A 25,085-nucleotide genomic window follows, 5' to 3' on the forward strand; every position below is an offset into this window, starting at 1 on the left:
ATTTTCCAGCTGGAAAGCTTCTTTCAGCAGCACGGAGACTGCAGTTGTGCTACAATCACGGCCCTCCGGCACCCCAACGATACGTATATTGTTGCGCCTGGATCTACCTTCCAGGTCCTCACATTTATCTTCTAAGGCCTAACCTGTGTTGAGAGCTGTTGTACCGTGCGCTGCAGAGCCACGATGTCATCTGAGCATCCAGAAAGTCCCCTCTCCATCTCCTTCATGGTGTTCCCCATCGCGGTCACCTCGTTTTTTATAGCAGCCTTGAAGTTAGAGAGCTCCATCTTGGGGCCTTGTATCTCCGATTTAATGCCAGACATTTCACTTTCAAGCACAGCCCGAATCTCATCCTTGAAAACAGTCACAAAGTCTGCGCGTAGCATAGACAAGAGTTCACTTTTAAAGGCCGTGATATCCGTCGGGCTTTCCGCCGTTGGAGACTCCATAGCAGGGTTACCTGAGTCACTCGAGGCCCCGGAGGGGGACGGCGTGCTGGTCTTAACAGGCCCGGTCGCTGACGAGCTAGTATTTCGACTTTTAGTGTTTCTACCTGACATGTTTTGTTTCCCATGGGTTACTGAGCAATTTAAATTAAGGATTGTGGGTTTTTTTGTCGATATCACGCCAGAATAACAGTTAAATGACAAAATGTTCTGAAGAGCTCCGCAAAACACAGCTACTCCATTGCCCGCTCACTAGCGCCCCCCCGCCAGTACATTCTTTGACGGAATCACAAAGTCTGCGCACTCCTCCTAACCCTCCTGGGTGGGACGGATCATAGTATATTTTGTGCATAACCTTCTCCATGATTCATTTAAAACACAAGTGAACACATTAGAGTTATGTCATTCTTTTTATTTTTTACAAAACCCACTCACACAGTCATACATAGGACAGTTATGAAGACAGTTAAACCCGTTCTATCATAGATAGCATATTGGCTAATACGGATACATCGCTTTTACTGATTATGAATATATTCAGTTTTTGCAAATCCTGCAAGACATCAGTATACTGTTTTTCTTGCACATACAAACTCACTGTATCTACAAGCATTGTATACATAGTAAGTAGGTGATAAACTTTAAGCATCTTAAAATTGCGTGTAATGTTGGCTATGACATCACAAAATGTTTCCACTATACTCTCACGTGTCATTAACATTGATAATAACATCTGCAGCAGATCCTCCCAAGGAGGGGTGTTATGTTGTCTTCTTACAATCACCATCAGTTTTTCTAACCTACTCACAGCTGTACGATCTACATCAGCACTCTTACATTGGTATTTTTCAACATTGTTCACATTATTAGCAATGGCTTGATCTAAAATACCAGATAAATGCGATACGTGATATCGCTCACTGATATGGTTATACATTACACATAAACAATTCCCCATATTTTCACCCTGTTAGTTTTTTCTTGCATATAAATCGCGCCAGTAGTCCCCAATCTCTCTAATTTCGGCTATTTTGACAACGTCGTCCCCTATCATAGAGTCATACATAGCACTGATTTTAGTCGTAACATCTTCAGCCGTTTTCAACTCGTACAAAACTGTTTCGGATACTCCCCTGATTCTACCCTCAGCAGCCGTGAGATGTTTCATGGACAGAAAACGTTGTACGACCCCAATGAATTTATCAGTCAGGAGTCTTTTCATAAGCTGTTCAAAGTGGACAGTGTAGAAGTGTTCTGGTAGCCCCTCTAAACAGACATGCTGTTTCTGGCTTGGATGGTTGATCTGACACCCCGAACAAAGCTCTTCCAAATACTTTTGAAGAACAATGTTAAGAAGATGTAGAGACGCTGTTTTAATGCTATCTATAAACAAAGATGACACCACACCATCCGTCTGATCAGGCGCCTCTGTGTCCGAACAATCAGCAACACCTCCCTGTTGTAATGCAGCATATGTTGAGGGGGTTGCTTGATATAAACATGCCCTAAGGGGAAGTGCCCCAATCAATAGAGATGGAGGCAGAGGAGGTGTAGGTGGGGGTGTCAGGAAGTGTTCCGGCGTTAGAGGTGGCGATGATGACGATGATGAAAGGGATTGAGGAGATCCGGATGCCTTTAGGGGTGCAAATAGATCAGGGGTGTTAGGAGGCGTACCTGTGGGGGATGAATGAAACCACTCCAGATCCGCTGGGAAGAAAAAAATCACACATTACAATCCCAGTAGCAAAAAAAAAAAGAAAGCAAACTATTTTGGCAGATAATTATCACATACAAATTATCCATCCATCCATCCATCTTCGTCCGCTTATCCGGTGTCGGGTCGCGGGGGGAGCAGCTCCAGCAGGGGACCCCAAACTTCCCTTTCCCGAGCAACATTAACCAGCTCCGACTGGGGATCGCGTTCCCAGGCCAGGTTGGAGATATAATCCCTCCACCTAGTCCTGGGTCTTCCCGAGGCCTCCTCCCAGCTGGACGTGCCTGGAACACCTCCCAGGGGGCGCCCAGGGGCATCCTTACCAGATGCCCGAACCACCTCAACTGGCTCCTTTCGACGCAAAGGAGCAGCGGCTCTACTCCGAGCTCCTCACGGATGACTGAGCTTCTCACCCTATCTCTAAGGGAGACGCCAGCCACCCTCCTGAGGAAACCCATTTCGGCCGCTTGTACCCTGGATCTCATTCTTTCGGTCATGACCCAGCCTTCATGACCATAGGTGAGGGTAGGAACGAAAACTGACCGGTAGATCGAGAGCTTTGCCTTCTGGCTCAGCTCTCTTTTCGTCACAACGGTGCGATAGATTGAATGCAATACCGCACCCGCTCCGCCGATTCTCCGACCAATCTCCCGCTCCATTGTCCCTCACTCGCGAACACAACCCCAAGGTACTTGAACTCCTTCACTTGGGGTAAGGACTCATTCCCTACCTGGAGAAGGCATTCCATCGGTTTCCTGCTGAGAACCATGGCCTCAGATTTAGAGGTGCTGATCCTCATCCCAACCGCTTCACACTCGGTTGCAAACCGATCCAGTGAGTGCTGAAGGTCGCAGGCCGATGATGCCATCAGGACCACATCATCTGCAAAGAGCAGCGATGAGATCCCCAGCCCACCAAACTGCAACCCCTCCCCACCCCGACTACGCCTCGATATCCTGTCCATAAATATTACAAACAGGATTGGTGACAAAGCGCAGCCCTGGCGGAGGCCAACCCTCACCTGAAACGAGTCCGACTTACTACCGAGAACCCGGACACAGCTCTCACTTTGGTCATACAGAGATTGGATGGCTCTGAGTAGAGACCCCCTCACCCCATACTCCCGCAGCCCCGCCCACAGTATCTCCCGGGAGACCCGGTCATACGCCTTCTCCAAATCTACAAAACACATGTAGACCGGTTGGGCATACTCCCAGGCTCCCTCCAGGATTCTTGCGAGAGTGAAGAGCTGGTCCGTTGTTCCACGACCAGGACGGAATCCGCATTGTTCCTCCTCAACCCGAGGTTCGACTATCGGCCGAACCCTCCTTTCCAGCACCTTGGAGTAGACTTTACCAGTGAGGCTGAGAAGTGTGATACCCCTATAATTGGCACACACCCTCTGGTCCCCCTTTTTAAAAAGGGGAACCACCACCCCAGTCTGCCACTCCTTTGGCACCGTCCCAGACTTCCACGCAATGTTGAAAAGGCGTGTCAACCAGGACAGCCCCTCCACACCCAGAGCCTTGAGCATTTCTGGACGGATCTCATCAATCCCCGGGGCTTTGCCACTGTGTAGTTGTTTGACTACATCAGTGACTTCCGCCTGGGAAATCGACGACAATCCCCCATTATCCTCCAGCTCTGCCTCTAACATAGAGGGCGTATTAGTCGGATTCAGGAGTTCCTCAAAGTGCTCCTTCCACCGCCCTATTATCTCCTCAGTTGAGGTCAACAGTGTCCCATCCTTACTGTACACAGCTTGGATGGTTCCCCGCTTCCCCCTCCTGAGGTGGCGAACAGTTTTCCAGAAGCACTTTGGTGCTGACCGAAAGTCCTTCTCCATGTCTTCTCCAAACTTCTCCCACACCCGCTGCTTTGCCTCATTCACGGCAGAGGCTGCAGCCCTTCGGGCCCTTCGGTACCCTGCAACTGCCTCCGGAGTCCTCCGGGATAACATATCCCGGAAAGACTCCTTCTTCAGTCGGACGGCTTCCCTGACCACCGGTGTCCACCACGGTGTTCGTGGGTTACTGCCCCTTGAGGCACCTAAGACCCTAAGACCACAGCTCCTCGCCGCAGCTTCAGCAATGGAAACTTTGAACATTGTCCACTCGGGTTCAATGCCCCAGCCTCCACAGGGATGCACGAAAAGCTCCGCCGGAGGTGTGAGTTGAAAGTCTGTTGGACAGGGGCCTCCTCCAGACGTTCCCAATTTACCCGCACTACACGTTTGGGCTTACCAGGTCTGTCCAGAGTCTTCCCCCACCCTCTGACCCAACTCACCACCAGATGGTGATCAGTTGACAGCTCTGCCCCTCTCTTCACCCGAGTGTCCAAAACATACGGCCTCAGATCAGATGAAACGATTATAAAATCGATCATTGACCTTCGGCCTAGGGTGCTCTGGTACCAGGTACACTTATGAGCATCCCTATGTTCGAACATGGTGTTTGTTATAGACAATCCATGACTAGCACAGAAGTCCAACAACAAACAACCACTCTGGTTTAGATCAGGGAGGCCGCTCCTCCCAATCACGCCTCTCCAGGTGTCTCCATCATTGCCCACGTGTGCGTTGAAGTCCCCCAGCAGAACAATGGAGTCCCCCACTGGAGCCCCATGCAGGACTCCAGTCAAGGTCTCCAAGAAGGCCGAATACTCCGAACTCCTGTTTGGTGCATATGCACAAACAACAGTCAGAGTTTTCCCCCCCACAACCCGCAGGCGTAGGGAGGCGACCCTCTCGTCCACCGGGGTAAACTCCAAAACAGCGGCGCTCAGCCGGGGGCTTGTGAGTATCCCCACACCCGCCCGGCGCCTCACACCCTGGGCAACTCCGGAGAAGAAAAGAGTCCAACCCCTATCCAGGAGTATGGTTCCAGAACCAAGACTGTGCGTAGAGGTAAGCCCCACCAGATCTAACCGGTAGCGCTCCACCTCCCGCACCAGTTCCGGCTCCTTCCCCCACAGAGTGGCGTTCCACGTCCCCAGAGCCAGCGTCTGCCGCCCGGGTCTGGTCCGTCGAGGCCCCTGACCTTCACTGCCACCCATGTGGCATCGCACCCGACCCCAACGGTTCCTCCCACAGGTGGTGGGCCCATGGGATGGAGAGGGAGTTGCCACGTAGCTTGTTCGGGCTGTGCCCGGCCGGGCTCCGTGGCAAACCCGGCCACCAGGCGCTCGCCGACGAGCCCGCCGTCTGGAGCCAGGCCCAGACGGGGGCCCCGGGCTTCCTCCGGGCAGGGTCACTCCATCTCTGCTTAGCTTTTTCATTGGGGTTTTTGAACCATTCTTTGTCTGGCCCCTCACCTGAGACCACTTTGCCTTGGGAGACCCTACCAGGAGCACAAAGCTCCAGACAACACAGCCCTCAGGTTCACAGAGACACACAAACCTCTCCACCACAATAAGGTGATGGTTCACGGAGAGGCACACATACAAATTAGACCCACCAATTTTGTTAGTCTTTGTGTCTGATGATTTTAGGTCTATAGAGGTTCCGTGGCAGGGGTAGAGACTGTTGGTCAGTGTCCCCAAATATCAATCTTTTTCTTATGTTCTCATAAGAACTCCTTATTTTGTCTCTTCTGATGACATAGTCGATGGTATCAAACTGTTTCTTCAAAATCTCCCAGTCACACCATTGTATAAAGAACACATTTTTAAACCATTTGTTGTATTCCTCGTTAGATACAGGATACGGTTTTAACTTCCATTCTTCATGACCACGGGCAGCAACTAACTTCTCCCTTTCACTGCACACGCTAAGGAAAATAAAATCCTCTGTAGGTCTAGTGAAACGGTCTGCTTCCACACGATAGATACTGGAGCCATTGCGACTATCCCATTGAGACACATACACCGGCTCAGGTAAGCCAGGATTGTCAACGTCCGGACAGACGACATCACAGAGATTGTACAGGCGGTTTTGGCCTTGCTAGATAGTTCCACAGCAACACTAGTGTAAACAGCTAATGTCACGTATCCTGCATTGTATCGAATTGAATAACTGTATCCGTTGACACCGACATATTCCAGATCATGACTCAGTTATGCTTGTAGGAAAGATCTCCGAACGGAATCGCTTCTTTCTGGGAGCCTGACTCAAACTGCCTGTTGTTCCAGTATTAGTCTCTTCGCATCGCCATAACTCTTCTCGGCGGGTTAGGCTCAAACCAAATGTAGTGGGTCCTATTCTAGATGTCTCACCTTCTTCAACAACAGATGATCCAGATTGTTGTCCAAATGTGTGGAAAGACATGGCTGAAAAAACGATTCCTCTTTGCTTGCACCAAGAAGAATTAAAAAGTGAAACTCCAGAGGGCTTTTTGATGTGGATGAACGTGGTAGCAAGCTAGCTACCAGAACAGCTAGAAATGGTGGATAAAAAAGTGAGCAGTCAGCCTTGAAACAAGGGGTTTTAAACACCACAAACCACACCCTGTAGGGCGTTTTTACAATCCACCAATAGCAAACCCCTTCTTAACAGCTAACCATTGGTCTATCAGACGTTTTAACACCTTTTTACAAAATGTAAATAATGCCTCACCCCCACGTAAACCATGACGCCAGCCTACGTCATCACATCCGCTAGATGCGTGCGCAGTTTCGACGACAAGATGTGCTCCCATATTCGGCCGCTAGATGGCGCTCGCGGGGTGCCGACGTTCGACCGCTACGTCATTACGCTCGCGGTATGCGCGCGCAGCTTCGACGATTAGATGCACTATCATATTCTTCCGCTAGATGGCGCTCGCGGGGTTATACATTGTCGTGTTTCTTTGGAACTAAACAACGGACAAATAGAGTCTTCAAACATTTCTGATGTAAAGTTATTCGCAGTCAAGTGACGTAAAAAAAAAATGGCGGTCAGCGGAATGCTAACAGGAGGTGATGGCCAGTTATGGCGCCGTAGATGGCTCGAGTTCTGAAGCGAAGCTTACCCCCTTGGTACCAACGTGCGGCCGCGACGTCATCACGCACGCTCATATCACCAGATTACATGGCGGCTACGTGACGCCACACTTATACTACTAGCAGGGTCTCCGAGTGTGACTGTCCGAGCGCCGAGTTAGCGGCCCCGGCAGGCGCAAGCTGGCGGCCGCGTCACTTTATATAGCTCTGAAAACTCTGAAAACTTTGGAGCAAATTGTCAATTCGGCAAAGATTTTCGCAAGACTGCCTATATTCAAAATCTAAACCGTTCATTTCTCGCCTAAAATGTTCTCAGAAGTTAATTTTGTGATGAATAAGATGGCGAAAATTGTTAAAATTCTTTTTAAAAAACGTTTTTGGGCTGTCTATGTACTGGAAATCCGACCATCATTGAATGCCGAAATGAATGTTGGGATACAGGTGGTGCGAAGTTCATACAAGTTACCAACCAATGCATCCTCGGTAAAATGGGCGTGTCAAGAACATTTCCGGGAATCTTATCTGTTCTTGGTGAAATGCGAACTTGTGTATTGGGACAGTACTTTGGCAACACGAGATGACGTTCCACAGGGACACAAGAACACAAGTCAATAGAAGAACACATATTGAGAAACGCCCCATGTCTAAACCATCCAAGGTAGAGTGACCACCAACACCATGGAAATGTTTACCATACCCGCAGGTACCCCATACCCATAGGTGGTATTTACCCTAGCGGAACTAGTACTTTAATTACCCCTTAACCCCAATACATGTACACAATAAAAATATCAGCAATATATATATATATATATATATATATATATATATATATATATATATAGGTTATATAAACAAAATGAAGGCTTACGTGCAGTTTAATGTCACAAATTATTTTCCATAAACTGAGTCCCAAATGATGAGGGTCTTATTTGAGACAGGTTAAGGTTAGCGGTAGGGTTAGGGTAGCACAGGTGGTTAGCAGGTTCATAATTAATTAAGGACATTGTATGGGAAATTTGGGACACTAAACTGCACGTAAACCCAAAATAAATACACAGCATATCAGTGCCTTATAAAACAGGCAAGCAGGCCATTGATGTGCCAACTCGTTTGTTGCCCCACTCAGTCAATAAGAGTTGGTCTAATACATTGTACTGTTTTGTTGCTAAACACGTTTTTAAACCTACATTAGAGCCATAGACTGTTAATATTAATATAGTAGCTATATGATTAGAGCTGGATAGAAAATAAAATATAACTACAAAAGAAAAAAGTCAAATCCAACCTTTAGTTTTACGCTAACGTTATGTTAACGTTAACATTGCTAACGTTAACACAAAGTTAGCTAACTTATCACTTTGACAAGTAGCTTAAAATACTTACAAATATACGAGTTATTTAGCTATTTAGATAGCTAAACAGCTAAACGTACTTTGTTTTATCCTAGACGGAAGAAGAAACAACCCCATTATTCATCTCTCATACTGTTTGAATTTTACTTAAAGACCGTGAGCTCCGTCAATTTGTTTCTTACTTTCTTCCGTTACAGTCAGTTAATCACATTGTTCCTTTCAAAATAAAACGCAGCCGCCCGTACAGGAAGTAGCTAACACAATTACAAATACAACCGGCCTAATAAAATATCCATGAATACAACTAGGTTGCACCAGGTTTGCACACATCGTTGTCAAATCAAACGATGAATGTGGGTCATTTTACAGTTTTGATCGGGAACTAGTACTCTGCCATGATGTTTACACAGAGATCAATACTTATTTCATATAGCAAGACCGGTGTTTTGGTTTAACGAGAGGCCATGTCAAATGTGTCTGCTGTTGTCCAGAGCCACTGACAGCAGCGATTGCGATATTGAATGGTAAATATGAATAAAAACCCATACCCATGTACTTGTTTGATTGTTATTGCATATTTGTAAATGTCAGTTTTACATTTGGAATGGGGTGACAACTGAAAGCTATGTATAGATACGTTTTTTAAGTTTTGGAGGGAAAGCTTCATGTCCGTGTTAGCATGATAGCACTAGGCTACTGTCCTGTATTGTCCTTCGTGTCAAGGGGACTTTAGTTTATTTACATTTTGTATTAGCCTGTCCAAACGCGTTTGTTCTGACATGTCTGAGACACCCCCCAGTGCCAGTTCACGTTAAATTACATCACATAGTACGTGAGGGTCACCCGGGACCTGAAGCTCAACGGCAGGCCAATGCAAAAACATCAAAAATAAACTAAGTCCCGGGGACCCAAAGGACAACACAAGAGTTAACCTTACTACATCTTTTTGAAATCAAAGATGATTCAAAATGTTCTTTGTTGCACATCTGGTCTATTGTATTTTCCTTGATTTTGCTTGGAATTCTGATTCACTTACCCGTGGTCAGAGAGCGATTGAGAAAGCAGAGTAGCAACAGTCCATTCAGCATTTGTGTCCAGCCCACTTCTTCTGATGAGGCAGGAGTTGACCACACAACCATGATCATTTTAAGACTAAGCCATACACCAAGTATCACATATATTAAAGAATAACAACTGTGTGTACAACCCGGTCTCACGGCAGTTCGTGTAAATGTCCACGTTATTCTTAATCTTTTGATACGTGTTCACGGAGACGTTTTTCAAATGTCACATTATTTTTTACGTGTAAATGTCACATTATTTTCTCGGGGAAAGGACGGCGGGAGGCGGCCGAAAAGGTCGTTCCATAAGCCGGGAGGCGCCCCCGCGAGGCGGCCCGCTGGGGACCCGCTGGGAGGCGGCCGAAAAGGACGCTCCATAAGCCGGGCCCGCTGGGGACGCCCCACAATAACGGGATGGCGGAGGTTGGGTTTAGGAAAAAACTTACGGGGAAAGGGCGCCTTAAGCGCCGGGGAAAAGGCGCCTTAAACGCCGGGGAAAGGGCGCCTTAAACGCCGGGAGACGCGCCACAGTAACACGCGGGACAAAACGCCACAATAACGGGATGGCGGAGGTTGGGTTTAGGAAAAACTTACGGGGAAAGGGCGCCTTAAACGGCTGGGAAAGGGCGGCGTAAACGCCGGGAGACGCGCCTCAGTAACACGCAGGACAAAACGCCACACGCAGGGACGCCATCCCTGAGAAACAAAGCGCCGCATGAGGGACGCGATCCCCGCTCGCCCGGGTGTAAGTCCTGTGTTGTTTGACCCATCCACCACCCCGACCAACCTCCCTACGCAGATTTTCGGCTTTTTATATTACTCCCTACAATTTCGTGCTGTGGCCACAAAATATGCTTCCCATTGAAATGCATTACTTTACATTTTCGTGTTGTCCACCACGTAAAAACCGACAAAAATGTCTCCGTGAACACAAATCAATAGATTCAAATAACGTCACATTTACACGAACTTCCATGAGACCGGGCTGGTGTGTATGTGTGTATGTATGTACAACCATGATCATTTTAAGACTAAGCCATACACCAAGTATCACATATATTAAAGAATAACAACTGTGTGTATGTGTGTATGTATGTACAACCATGATCATTTTAAGACTAAGCCATACACCAAGTATCACATATATTAAAGAATAAAAACTCAATACACTTGGATGAATACATTTTTTTTATTAAACAATGAGTGACACAAGAACAAGTACAGAAAAAATGAATACAGTGGGGAAAGGAGACAATTAAAAAAAAGCAATACAACTAAGATTTACTGCTGGCACCACTGGTTATAAAACCCTTCAGCAAATGCAGATTCTACTGCCTAACATCTGCACGCTGCAAAGGAGGATACAGCATGTAAATCTGGAGCCAGGAGTTTTGGGGGTTAGTGTTTGAGATGCTGAGTGTTTAATAAAACAAATCCTCTCTACATATATCAGGCTGAGGTTTGTGGAACAAAAAACAAGTGGGAACAAGTATGAATAAGAGCAACAAAGTAGAGCCAGGAATAGGGGGAATAGTATAAGTGATTAATTAACAAAAAAAAACTCCACATATATCAGGCTGAGGTTAAGGATTCAATCATAGTGCATCAGGGTAAACAGCCGTGATAAGGGGTACCTTGGCAGCAAGAGTCAGACTAAGGCAATTTCAACACAGCAGACTTCCTCACATAAGGTCATAACATCTAGTCCACTTACAAAATCCAGCCTCACAAAAGGACTACAATATAATAATGTGCAGGTTAATTAAAGATGAATGCCCCAAACTATTTTATCAGCAGGCAAGAGTTTTATTCAATTCACAACTTTAGTTTGTCTTTTGATGGTGATACAGGTTAACAACGTTAAAGTGATGGTTCGGAGTAATTTCACCCTAGGGTCCTTTGCACCATGACCTCGAGCCAAACACCCCCCCAGAAGCTTTTTTCACCTGGGTCAAACATTGGGAGAGTTAGCGTAGAGTAGCGTTATCAGCTGAATATTAGCGCAGGGGCTAATGGACCCACGTTTGTATCTCGTAAATGACCCCACTAATAATGCCCGAAATGATAACAAACTTCTACACTAGTACAAATAGGTTATGCACTCATAAAACGATGGATTGGAAAGTTTGTAAGTACACCAGAAGTTTATGAACACTTGCCTGCTCTCTTCTGCTCTCTGTTGCTGCTGCTGCTGCTACCTGCAGTTAGACAGTGCTTAGGGCCGTCTACAAATTACTACACCGAAAGAGATACAACAAAAATATTTATTAATTTAATGATTAAATAAGGTAATGTCTCCAAACTTACCTCAGTTATTACTTGTTTCCTGCTAGTTATACTACAGCACTTAGTTAAAAAAAAAAAGTTAAATAAAAAAATATTTTTGTTGCATCTCTTTTCGGTGTTGTAATTTGTAGACGGCCAAAAGCACTCATTTTACAGCGGCAACAACAACAGCAGAGAGCAGAAGCCAGCAGGCAAGTGTTATTTACATAAACTTCTGGTGTACTTACAAACTTTCCAATCCATCGTTTTATGAGTACATAACCTATTTGTTATTATCCGTTATTATATGTTATTATTATTATTATTTATTAGTGGGGTCATTTACGAGATACAAACGTGGGTCCATTAGCTGCGCTAAGCTATTCAGCTGATAACGCTACTCTACGCTAACTCTCCCAATGTTAGACCCAGCTGAAAAAAGCTTCTGGGGGGGTGTTTGGCTCGAGGTCATGGTGCAAAGGACCCTAGGGTGAAATTACTCCGAACCATCACTTGAACTACCTCAAAACAGTGGCATAGGTCTTAAAGTAAGACCTATGCCACTGTTTAGAAAATATTCAACAGATTAATCTACTATGAAAATAATCCCAAATCCCTAAACCCTAATCATTATGTACAAGTGCATTGCATTGGAAGCCCTGGATATAAGCCTCCCTCTCTATTTCTCTTAAATATTTTAGTTCTCTCTGTTTTGTCATTTAGTAAACTTTATAGATTTCAACCATATTATTCCGTCTTGAGTCTCTTTAACAAGAACTTAGATTAATGTATGAATTGAATAGTGATTGTGTGACCTATGATGAGGGAACAACCAGTGATACCCTTGGTAGTACCATCAAATGAGAGCCTATAGCGATGTCATCAGGATACACATACACCGGTAGGCAGTGGCCCACCTTACCAGGTGACGACGTCGTGGTCCACCATAATTTACATGGGCATCAGGGCGTGGAGAGGACACTTCTATTTTTACCACTACACCTCTGGTATTAACACTCTGCTCCAACTCCTCCGGTCTAGAATCATTGACTATAAGAGATATTCAGACAAGCCTCACCGCGTCCGCGTACCTTCACACATTAATGAAGCCTAAGCACCCAAGAGTTAGTGACCGCCTCACGCTGCTGTTCTATATCTATGGCTCCAATACTGTAAAATCCATGGCCAGCACCTCTAATGGCCGAGATGCCAGCAAACTTCCCCATTCCATTACCACTTTCAGCAGTGGGGCCTTGGCCACAACACAGTGCTCGCATCTCTGGCAATACTCCTCAATCTCCGCGTGCATCCCTGGCTAGTAACATCTGGCCCGAACCAGCTGAAATGTCCTCTCCACGCCCTGATGCCCACGACCATCATGCATATGGCGCAGGACTTCCACACGCAAACTGTGGGGCAGCAGCAGCTGCTTCAGACGTCCCTGTCTCAAGTCCAGTAGCTCCCGATATAGCACTCCGTAATATTCTCCCACTGCCACAGGAGCTCTATCGTTTTCCTTCCCTCTTTTGCACGTTCTTCCCGGGTGGGTTTCTGCCCTCGCCTCCAATACTTAAGGAACACCACGAACACAGTATCAGCCTGCTGCTTGGAAGCCAAAAAGTCACTAGAGTACATTGGGAAGCTTGATGAGGCCCCCATAGTATTCATTGCAGCTGTGCACTGGCCTCCTACCCTGGCTGCCAGAGTAGTGTTTACCTGCTTGACAACCCCCCGGGCCATCGGCCCTCACATACTGCCTTGACAACCCATCAGGATTTTGCATTCTGCTTCCCAGGCCGGTAGTGTAGCTCCAAATTTAACTGGGCTAGCTCCGCCACCCATCTTTGCTCCACGACTCCCAACTTTGCAGTTGCCAAATGACTTAGTGGATTATTGTCCGTGTGAACACAGTGAATAGCCGTCATGGAACTTATCTGTAACGGCCCCCTTAAAGGCCAATAGCTCCAACTTCCTAGCACTGTAGTTGTCCATATTCCTCTCAGAGCCCTCGACTTGCATAGGCCACCGGCCTCTGGCCCTCCTCACCATACTGTGACAAAACCGCCCCCAGCCCCTGATGGCTAGCATCAATCACCAGATAGAAAGGCTTGGGGAAATCTGCATAGGCTAGCACGGGAGCTGAGGTGAGCTGCCTCTTTAGTACTTGAAACGCACTCTCACATTCAAAACTCCACAACTGGCCTGTCGCTAAGCACCGTCCTTAGAACGCAGATAAGGCAATGACAGTCCAGCCTCAATGAGACTCGGACATCAGCTCGGATAACTCCTTAGGAAACAACAGGGAGGAGGCATCAAATTTGAAATTAATGGTGGATTTATGAAGTTTATTTACTCAAAAACCAAGACGAATAACAATGGTCAAACAATGTGCATGGGGGACGTGTAAGACCGATAACTGGTACCAAGAGAGGTTAGAAACTGCGGTATATTTCATCCCTTTCCCCAAAACAGGACAAGAAGAAACATTTACTGTGGCAGGACAGAATATCAACTTAACGTTAACAGAATTAACAAATAATAATAATAAACTACATTTGTTCAAAGGTAAAACAACATATATTATACTCATCACTTTGTCACAAACAATAGTAGTTGTTACCATCCTATCGGCTAACGTAAACAGAAATTACTTTAACGTTAGCTCGGTTGCTAGCCTAGCAAGGGATGCTCAACTTGTCAACATAATGTAAACATTGGTTGACATGTCTTCTATTTAGTATGATTTTTTTTTCTCCATACATGTACTAATGAAGTTGCGCCAAAATCTGGACCTAAAAGACTTAGCTTTCAGATTCCAGCTACCTGAATGCAGTGTAGGTACACTTTTCAACTCCTGGGTTGATTACATGTATAGCGTGCTGGGAGAACTCCCAACATTGCCACACAGAGACATCATAATTTCTCAGATGCCAGACAAATATAGAGAAGAAAAACCCAAAAGCCTCGCAATACTTGACTGCACCTAAATTAAAATCCAGAAGCCAAGTTCACCGGTGCTGCAAAGCCAAAGTTTTTCTAATTATAAATCCACAAATACTTTCAAAGCACTTGTTGCATGTGATCCATGTGGTGCTATCATGTTCACACAAATATCTAAATGTGGGAGATGGTGTAATGGTGGATAGTGAGAGTGAGTTACAAAAGATTAGCCTTGAATTAAACATACCCCCTTTCGCACAGTCAAACAAACAACTATCAGCCACTGATGTCTTGCAAAAGAAAAAGATAGCAGCTCACAGAGTACATGTGGTAAGGGCAATAGCCACATAAAAAAAAATAAAAAAATGTAAAATTGTATCAGGGAGAGTACCCAACATCAGACTGGGCAATATAAACCAAGTTTGATTTGTTGTGAGCATGCTTTCCAATTTCCAGCCCCACATATTTAAAAAATAAAAAATAAAAAAACTCCCCTAAACTGATGGGAAACGACAACAGTACATGTTTGATTGATTGGTTGACTTATTGATTGATTCATATATTTATTCACAATGTTTTTATTGGTCATGTGCTGTCTAACATCTTGCTGATGAAATAAAATGATCTTGTTAACTACATTGCTTGTATATTTGCTCACGAAAACAGAATTACAGTATTAATAACAGTATTTCATTTTGGCTTCCTGCTTTCTGGAAAATGTCCGGCCTAAGTTCCTCAGAATTTGTTATTTCCCTACCTGGTAGCTTAACCCACATCCAATTGGGTACTCCTTTCCCTGTACAGTTACCTTCGCAGCTGTGCGATTGACCATATAGCTTACTGGTGTCCCTGTCATTATTTTTCAAAGGTTGTATATCTCTGGTCTCACACCTGTCTCTCTCCTACAAACAACAATGAAAATAAGGTCTCTCTGATAAGGCTCTGACACAACACAGTCATTAAATGTAACTTATCTGTTTGGAGTATAGGAACAAGTGAATGGTGAGTGCTTTTGCCTTTGCAACAACAACCAATGTTATGGGCTCGCTTTGAATTTGTCTGCCTCTTGGTCGGTGTCACTGCTGGGGAAGACCAGTGCAGGTCATCTCTCTGGTTTGCAACAGCTCGACGTAATGTACTAAGCCAACAATGTGAGCACAGTAACCAGGTTCACTGTTTCATCCCAATAAAGATTAGCCAACTGCTATATTCTTACAACATTGCACGTTAACGTAGCCTAACAGATCTTAATCTTCCACTAGCTAGTTAGCATTAACGTCAGCGGTTATCTATGCTACTCCTGTCATCAAACACTAAAGCTAGGCTAATATCATTCACAACACATTACTACATTTGTGCACAAACAATGCTGGCCTCGAATGTCATTGTGGACAATCTTGATGTATGTCAGATGAGGTTTTTCCCTTTTGCACTGTGATCTGTATATTCTCGCCTCCAGTTTAAGCTTGTCACCTTCTGAATGTATTTTAAAGTTTTGAATATACCCCTACATAGCATAATTAAGTCCCTTTTGATTGCTTCTGGATGAAATTTAATTCTTTTTTGCCCAAAACATCTCCAAAGCCTGCTTTGATATTCTGTCAGCTGTCATTTTCCATATGTTTTTCTAATCAAGTCTGGTTTGTCAGGTTTCACATGAACAGGTACCCAAATGCAGACCCAGACGAGGTGAGTTTGGATGAACAAGGTTAGTAGTGATGGTCAAATGAAGCTTCGGGAACCACTGTCTTTACTTTCTGAGCTCACTAGATGGCGCCCTCTATTCAACAAAGGGTTTGAAAACACACTGAATTGCCATTCATTTAACCTTTTTCTTTGAACAGAGAGCGCCATCTATTGAGCTCAGAAAATAAAGACAGTGGTTCGCAAAGCTTCATTTGACCATCACTAAAGGTGAGGTTTTATTTGGATATTGTACGAGGGAAAAAAAAAGGCGAGTACAGCTGATGGAGCAGTGGGTGTAAGCGAGCCGGCTGGAGGGTTTGTGACGATCCAGTACACTGGTGAAGTAGACAGCTAGGCGGAGGTGCAGAGAATATTCCAGGAGACCGGAAACTGCAGACAGAAGAACAGGAGGTAGGTTAGTAAAAAGGCAAAAAGCACTAAGTAGCTGAGCAACCTTCCACACTGACTGACGTACAAATAAGACGATCCAGCGGGGACTGGAGGGTTGGCCTGGCTTATGAAGAACGTAAATGGCTGATGAGGAACAGGAGTGCTGAGTAGACTGATGTGCCACAGGTGTGTAGGCATGAGCTGAGTGACCACGCCCACCATCGGTCTTCAGAGCATGTGGGAGAGAGCAAAAACACGGAGACGCAGTGAATTTACAGTTCAGTAAATACTGTCAAGAGTCAGAGGTTTCGTGCAAGAAATCAACCACTTCATGATCACCAGCTGACATATTGCTGTAAGAAAAAAATATAACCAGATTGTTCTTTAAGTTAACTATAAATGTGCTCTTCCTGTCTTTTTGGATCATCATCTTCACTGCTCATCTGAACCATGACCGAACCTGAACTGCCTGTAGTTTTCCACTAAAAATAGAGAGGAGATATTTGTAGTTTTGTAAAGTAAGCATTAGTAGTTCTGTAATTCTATGAAGAATTAAGTGAATCTATGCTGAATTTTAAATGTTTATGTATACAGCAACAATTCATTTTAGATTAGATTAAAGTTGGTGAAAAATCACATTTTCAAAAATAGACTGCAAACATTAAAAGGGGATGTTTTGAACTAAGCATGCTATTATTTTTGGTAAAATAAATTCCTGTTTTAAATATCTTCCATCGTGAAACGTAGGCTACAGATATCTGCAGTCCACACAGAGGAGGGGTCCCTTTCACTCTTTTCTGACTCAACTGTGAGTGGACAGAAAAGTGGTCGGGCTGCATATGTGTGAGTGTGTTCAGAGGGCAAAGTTTTCCCTTATTAAAGTCTAATTAAAAGTCTGTTTTGTCAGTCAGTGAAATAATTCAGTATTTGACTTTAAACTGCTGTTACTCTTAAACACATTGTGCAAATGAGAGCAAGTTTAGATGACAGGTGTTGTTTGACATTCGTCGGTTTTCGCGGATGTTACCTTCAATAGCTCCATGTCAATACTTCGATTTCCCCCAGTTTCAGGGTATGTTGGAGAGCTTATTTAGACAGACGTTTCACACTTATTTTATAACTCAAAATCACCAACAATAACGACAGTTTAGAGCGCAAACAACTGAATGTCTGTCCAACGCGCCCGTCACAATAGATGTACTTAGGGACCGTCGTAAAATTGCAACTCCACTCATTTAAATCTTTATTAACTTTTTTGTTTTACAACATAGACATCTCAAACCACTTCCATTAAAGAGAGGGAGAGCCATTAAACATTTCAAACTTGTGAATAAGTACAAATAAATAAAGATAAATAAAGATGTAGGCTACAGTGTTGGGGAGAAACGGAATACATGTACGTATTCAGAATACAAATTATGAGTAACTGTATTCCGTTACAGTTACAATTTAAATAGTTGGTATTTAGAATACAGTTACATTGTTGAAATCAATGGATTACATGACGATACTTCTGTTTCACGAGTTTATTTACTCTCTAAATAAATCAAGGCAACTCCAGGCATTTCCCAGAAGCCCCAATATAAAAACAAAAAAAGTGCGGTTTGCGTGGTCAATCCTAATGGAGTCGGAAGACGAGCAGCGGGAGCTAGAGGAGATGGAGCCGGAACCGGCACAACAGAGCCAGGGCAGAAATGCTTTTCTATCTTGGAAATTCAAAGAACATTTTACGTTTAAAGGAAGAGAAGGGAGAACGAAATATAACTGTGCAGTGCAACCTCTGCTTGCCAGCAACCAACCTCCTCTCAGCGTCCAAAGAATCCACCTCCAACCTGAAGAAGCATCTTAAAGTAAGTTTTTTTTTTTTTAATTAGCCAAGTGTAGTTGTCTGTAGTTTTACTGGTCACCTTGCTATTTTATAGTTGTATCAGGTAGCTACATGCTTAGTTGATGTGCGACTTTACATTCTCCTATGTGCTGATTTACTAGCCCCAGAGCTGTTGCTAGCCCCGTTTGACTTGCTAGCTAAAATTAGCTAGTGGTAGCTTAAACTGTGGTTATATTTTTGTAGTATGCAGTTCAGGACTACAAATACAAAAATCTATCTGCTTGTTGAGGTACTTGTTAGTAACGCTACTGTGGAAGCTTTTATATGTTTTGTGATATCTTCAGATATTCATAATGCAGACACTTCCATTTCCGTCGAGCTAGCTTTATTGCAGGCAATACTTTACAACATGACCTACATTACTCTACGGTTTACTTCTGCTCCCCTTTCTAGGTAAACTCCTTATAACCAATACAAGGGAGCCCCCTACTGGTCTATGTAATATCATCCAACAGTTCCTATATAACATGTATAAATGCTTCCACATGGTTTTAGTTGCATATATGAATGCTCATGTTGTTATACCATACTCATACCACTAGGCAATCAAAATGGGTTCAGGATAGTGCTAAAACAATTTTAGTTTTATTAATTTGTGCTTGTTCTGTCTTTCTTTATTTTAGAGGAAGCATTCCAGTGTCTTGCAAAGAGCAGAAATGGCAGGAAAGTAAACTCCTTGGTTCTTGAGTTCATAGTTGCAGATGTGCAGCCCTTTTTATTAGTGGAGAATGTCTCATTCCGTGAGATGATTGCAGTACTTAGTGGGGGTTAGGACACCCATGTGCAGAAAAACATTGATGCAGCACATTGAAAGGGGATCTCAAAATATGAAGAAGGCACTTGCTGAAACTCTTCAGGATGTTCAAACCGTGTGCACAACAGCAGATATATGGACATCTCATCATCGGAGTTTCATGGGAATCACATGTCACTGGATTGAGCCAGAGACATTAGATCTAAAGTCTGCTGCGTTGGCATGTAAAAGGATAAGGGGCCGCCACACCTATGATGTCATTGGTGCCAAAATTAGTCAGATTCATGCAGAATTTCAGATCCAAGGCAAAGTCAGTGCCACAGTCACTGACAATGGTAGCAACTTTGTTAAGGCATTCAATGAATATGGAGGGTGTGAAATGGATGATGAGATGGATAGCACAGATGTGCAGTTTGCTGATGTCTCTGAAGTTCTTCAGGAGGGGCAAGAGGAAGAGGAGCTAAACTTTTTTTTGCCTCCTCACCATCGATGTGCCGCGCATACTTTGAATCTTGTTGCCACGACTGATCTTGACAAAGCTGCCTCACAGGGTGTTTCTCGAAAATTATACAGAAGTGCAATGTCAAAATGTGCTGCAATTTGGAATAAGGCTCATCGCTCATCAGGTGCTGCTGATGCAATTGAGGAAGTTGCCCAAATGAGATGTTTGGTACCTTCAGTGACTAGGTGGAGCTCAGAGTATCATGCGATCGAGAAGTTGATGAGTCTCACTGAGAGTCAGCTCAATGGAATCTGTGACCAGCTCAAAGTGGCCAAACTGCATCCTCAAGAGACAATGTTTCTAAAAGAGTACACAGCCATTCTGAAACCTCTTGCCTACTCAATCAACCTGCTCCAGGGAGAAAAGAACTGTTACTTTGGATACATAGTTCCCACCATTCTCAGCCTAAAAGCCAAGTTAGCTGAAAAGTTGACTCAAGTGCAGTTCTCAACCCACATCCTGTCAGCTGTTATAAAAGCCATTGACACTCGATTTGGGCAGGTGTTGGCCTCCCATGAGGCAAGGATGGCGGCTTCCACAATCCCAAAGTTTTGACTGTGGTGGCTTGAAAACAGCAATCGTCCAAGAGACTGGTCTTCTTCATATAGAGCCTTCTGAGGATGCTGGGACCACTGGAAATGCTGCAGTTGGAGGTGATCCACAAGATGATGACAGCTTCTTCACTTTTGAGACAGCACAGAAGGCAACTTCATCAGCAGAGGAAGAGGTGCAGAGGTATCTCCAGGATCCAGACAAGTCATTGGCTTCATTGAAGATGTATCCAATGATCAGAGCCCTCTTCTTAAAGTACAATACTACTCTGCCATCAAGTGCTCCTGTCGAGTGGCTTTTTAGCCAGGGAGGACTTATTTTCACTCCACATCGTAACAAAATGACAGATAAGCACTTTGAGCAGGCTCTCCTGCTGCGTTACAACCGACTTTACTGGAGCATTGACATGTAGAGTAGAGGAGTGAAATATGTAGGTATAAGTGGCTCAAAAGATATTGGTCTTTAGGTTCACAGGCAATACATGTAAATTGACAACCTCATTATTCTTGTAAAACCAATTGTGTTTTTTTTTTCACCTGACATTCATATAAAATCAACACCTTACATGCCTACTGCAAATGTTTGCAAAACAATAGGTTTTCACCCTATGTTATGTACAACATTGACATTTTGGCTAGTTTTTTGCTTCTAGCCATGTTGGTTTTTCAATATAATATTGTTTCATGTGGTTATGATATTTGGTGGCGCAGTTAAAAAAAATATTGTTTTGCCATCATCACATTCAGTTTGAGGTTCTGTTTTATTTTGTATTTTATATTAGTGTCGTTCTTAATGAAAGAACATTCATGTGAATATATCTACTTTTTATTTAAAGGTGATAAGTTGCAACACCTATACACTTAGTTGCTCAATGAATTTTTTTTTTTAGATATAATAGCAAATTCTGTTCAGAAATTTTTATTTTTACTATTTTATTTTTCTATTTTCACACTTTTAACAGCTGAGTAAATAAAAAACTGAAAAGGGAAAATTGGTCATTTTTTCTTTTTTAACCAAGCAAAACATCTTTTGCATACCGGTATAGTCATTGTTCCTCTACAACAAATTATAATATATTGCATTTTCAGGGAGACTTGGGCCTAACACATTCAGCCAGTTTGAACAGAAATGCACACCAGAATAGTCCTCTTTTGTAAGCAGGATTTGATGGCCGCATTCCTACACTTATAAAATGCAATTCAATGTGGAAGTAATCCAAAGTAATCCAAGTATTCAGAATACGTTACTCAGATTGAGTAATGTAACGGAATACGTTACAAATTACATTTTTGGGCATGTATTTTGTAATGAAATACCTTTTGAAAGTATCCTTCCCAACACTGGTAGGCTATAGTTACCAATAACGATGGTAGTTACAACCATTTTCTGATTAATGAATATATTGACATCAAACCACCTGTTATATGTCTCAGACATCCCCTCACAAATTTCACAGCTGATAGTTTGTGAAAAAAATTCTTTGAAAATACCTTCTCAATATCAGTGATCTGTTGGCTATTTAATGCAAATTTAAAGATTATTATTTCAATACATTTGTCATTAATGAATATATTGACATCCAGTGGCATGCACTTCATTCGAAAGATGGCGGATACAGACGTGCACGCATGTAGCCTGGCAGGTGCTGCATGTTGTTTGTGCTGTTTGCCTAAACCATCTAAACCCAAACTTTCACTACATCACTGGATTATAGTTCCATACGTGGTTGTGCTGTTATTGCTGTCTGTGCAACATGGATTTAACAAAGAAAACACCTGTGTAGGCAGTAGCCAATACCTGCTGTACTCCAAACTAAATATCAATGGATACGCAAATGCCATCTAACTCCCGCCATGGGCTTGTTCAACTCACCGTATTATTACTTCTTGCTGGTCAAAGCTGTATAGTAACAAAGTAGAACTACTTCACTACTCTACTTAAGTACTAAAAGGCTGTATCTGTACTCTACTGGAGTATTATTTTTCCTCCTACTTCCACTTTTATTTGAGTACATATTTTCGATGAATTAAATACTTATACTCCGATAGATTTTTTATGTGCTGCATCATTACTCGTTACTGTTGTGAATTCCTCACACTACGGAGACTGTGGAGGTTACAGTCTAATTACGTAATTTACATAAGAAATCCCAGAGATCGCGTTGTGTTTCTTTTCATTACAGTTGCCCGTTCAGAAGTCAGAGACGATGTAAGTTTCTACTCTTTCTATTTAGCTATTGTTGCAGCAGATGAAGCTATTCCTGAGTTGTTTCAGTCTGCAGTGAGTCCTGAATGTTAACTGTTTGACCCTGTGATGTGAAGCTGCTAGTTTATCTGTGTGTTGCTAGCTTGCTAACTTTCCTGTTCATCACACGTTACTAGCTAGTGTGTGATATGTTTTTTGGGGCTTTAATCATTACTGTGTTGGAGAGGATGTTCATTTTACTTTCACAGTGTGATAATTGTACATTATATTTCAGTATTTGTTAATATTTGTTATTTTTAATATAATATATTTAATAGTTGTTAATTCCTTTGGCTACAGCCTTGGCTAAATATTTGACATAATATAAACAATATGGTATTCAAACTTTTGACTGCTTTCTTTAATAACTAAATAACAATACTTGTGATTTTACTTTCAGTACTTGAGTAGTACATTTTTAAATAAACTACTTGCAATACTTAAGTACAAAAAATGGTAAATACTTTAGTACTTCTACTTAAGTGTTGTACTTAAAGAGCACTTCTACTCAAGTCACTTTTTTGATAGAGCACTTGTACTTTTACTCAAGTCTGGGTCTCTAGTACTTCATACACCTCTGTTGCTGGTGATTTAGAAAACAATCCCGGACCACAACCAACAGCAACAACACCGAATCCGGGCCCACAGCCTTGGCTGTCCACTAGCATGGATCCTATTGTTAGCCATGCAGCACAACATCTTCGGCTAGCTTCACTTGTCAGTGGGACTACCAGTGGTCTAACAAATTTAGCCTCTCAGCTAATTGATCCAGGGCTGAGGTTTGGGTTTGAGGCCTCGATGTCCACGTTTCCCGGAGCCCTTCATTATGGCAGAGATGGTTCATTGGATGATGCGTCATGCCGGAGACACGGCGACGTCGGGGACGTGACAGACTGAGCTCTCGAATCCAGAACATAACCTGCCCCGGAGCAGGTTAGCCGTGCAGTGTAAGATACCATGGAAATGAACACCGATTAAAGCCTAGCTACTTTCATAGTACCTAAAACCCAGGGTTGGTGGAAACTAAACTGAAACATAGCTGGCTAGCCACCTAAACCAGCTTCATGGTATAGGCCCCAGGCCTGTGAAAACAAGCCCAAAACAAGCGACTTTTTCTACGGAGCCCCCCTAGGTTCCGGGAAGAGAAAAATAAATAAACTGTGTGCACGGTTTTACAATCCGTGGGTACAGGTTATCAATTTTACATCCATTGGTAAACTGTGCGCAGTATTGCAAAACTGTACACACGGTAGTTTATTTATTTTTCTCCCCTCTGAGCTTCAGGACAATGTCTACAATAGGGAGTTAAACCACCTTTTAACATTATTTAACATTAGAAAACTGATGGGATATCAAATATAGACTGATGTACCAAGTACATTATATACACAGTAACCTCTGATAATTAAAATCTGCACACACAAATAAATATCATCCTGAATTCACATTCGTGACGAGTTGAATCCATTCTTTTACTTTTTTCTCTTTCTCCCAGTCTTTGTTATATTTCTTCCCATATTTCGCCCACTTTGCCCCGGGCATTTGTTCCTCCAAAAACTCTCCTACAGTCCAGTTACTCACCATCAGTCGCGACTCGTGCATATTTTCATTTAAACGTCACTCACTGACGTTTTCCTGAACAGAACAAAACAGATTGACCTGCTCTGCCTCTGATTGGCTAGTACATGTTGCCATCTGGGTCAGAGCCAATTAGAAGCAGGATGTGGGTGGGAAAAAACTCTGCTGTCTCCTGTGTGTATGGGGAAAGGGGAGGGGGGAGGGAACAGGCAAGACTGCTTGACAACTTATTATGGAGCTGGGAACAAGCCCAAATAAGCAACTACACTTTAGAAACAAGCCCAAAAAAAACGCGACCTGCGACTAGCAATATTAGTAAGCGACTTTACAGAAAAACAAGCCCAAAGTCGCTTATAATAAACTTGGAAAGGTTCTGAGTTTTCTGAGCAGGTGGAGACGTTGTTGTGCTTTTTTGTATGTTGTGTCTGTGTGTTGTGAAAAGGACAGGGAAGCTGACGCTGGATGCTAAGTGGCTGGAAAGCTGTGACTCTAAATATTAATAACTTATACATCACTGCAGAAACTGAATGCACTCTCATACGAATGTCGACTTTATTTTTGATTAGTTTATTAGTTTAGATTTAGTCGTATTTGTTTTAGACAGCACTTGTTTTTCATTGTGTTATTTAGGTTATCTAGGATGCAATCTTTCATAGTATTCTTTTTTTTAATTGTCTGCACGATTTTATGCTAAATGTTTTGTTTGATTCTGATTTTGTGACATAATTAGTGTTAAATGTTTATGTTGGACATCTCAAACTTTATATTGCTGAAAAAGGTCAGAACAGTCTTT

General features: G+C 43.3%; 1 long non-coding RNA gene across 1 annotated transcript; it reads right to left on the reverse strand.

The window, feature by feature from the left end:
- Positions 1-16,590: 16,590 nt before the first annotated feature.
- On the reverse strand, positions 16,591-24,335 carry LOC114568679 (uncharacterized). The gene is made up of 3 exons (XR_003694306.1): positions 24,296-24,335; positions 16,860-17,000; positions 16,591-16,774 (listed from the first exon to the last, which is right to left on the reverse strand). It is a non-coding gene; the product is annotated as an uncharacterized LOC114568679 (long non-coding RNA).
- Between the last annotated feature and the right edge of the window lie 750 nt (positions 24,336-25,085).

The sequence above is a fragment of the Perca flavescens genome, chromosome 14, assembly GCF_004354835.1.
Source record: "Perca flavescens isolate YP-PL-M2 chromosome 14, PFLA_1.0, whole genome shotgun sequence".
NCBI lineage: Eukaryota > Metazoa > Chordata > Actinopteri > Perciformes > Percidae > Perca > Perca flavescens.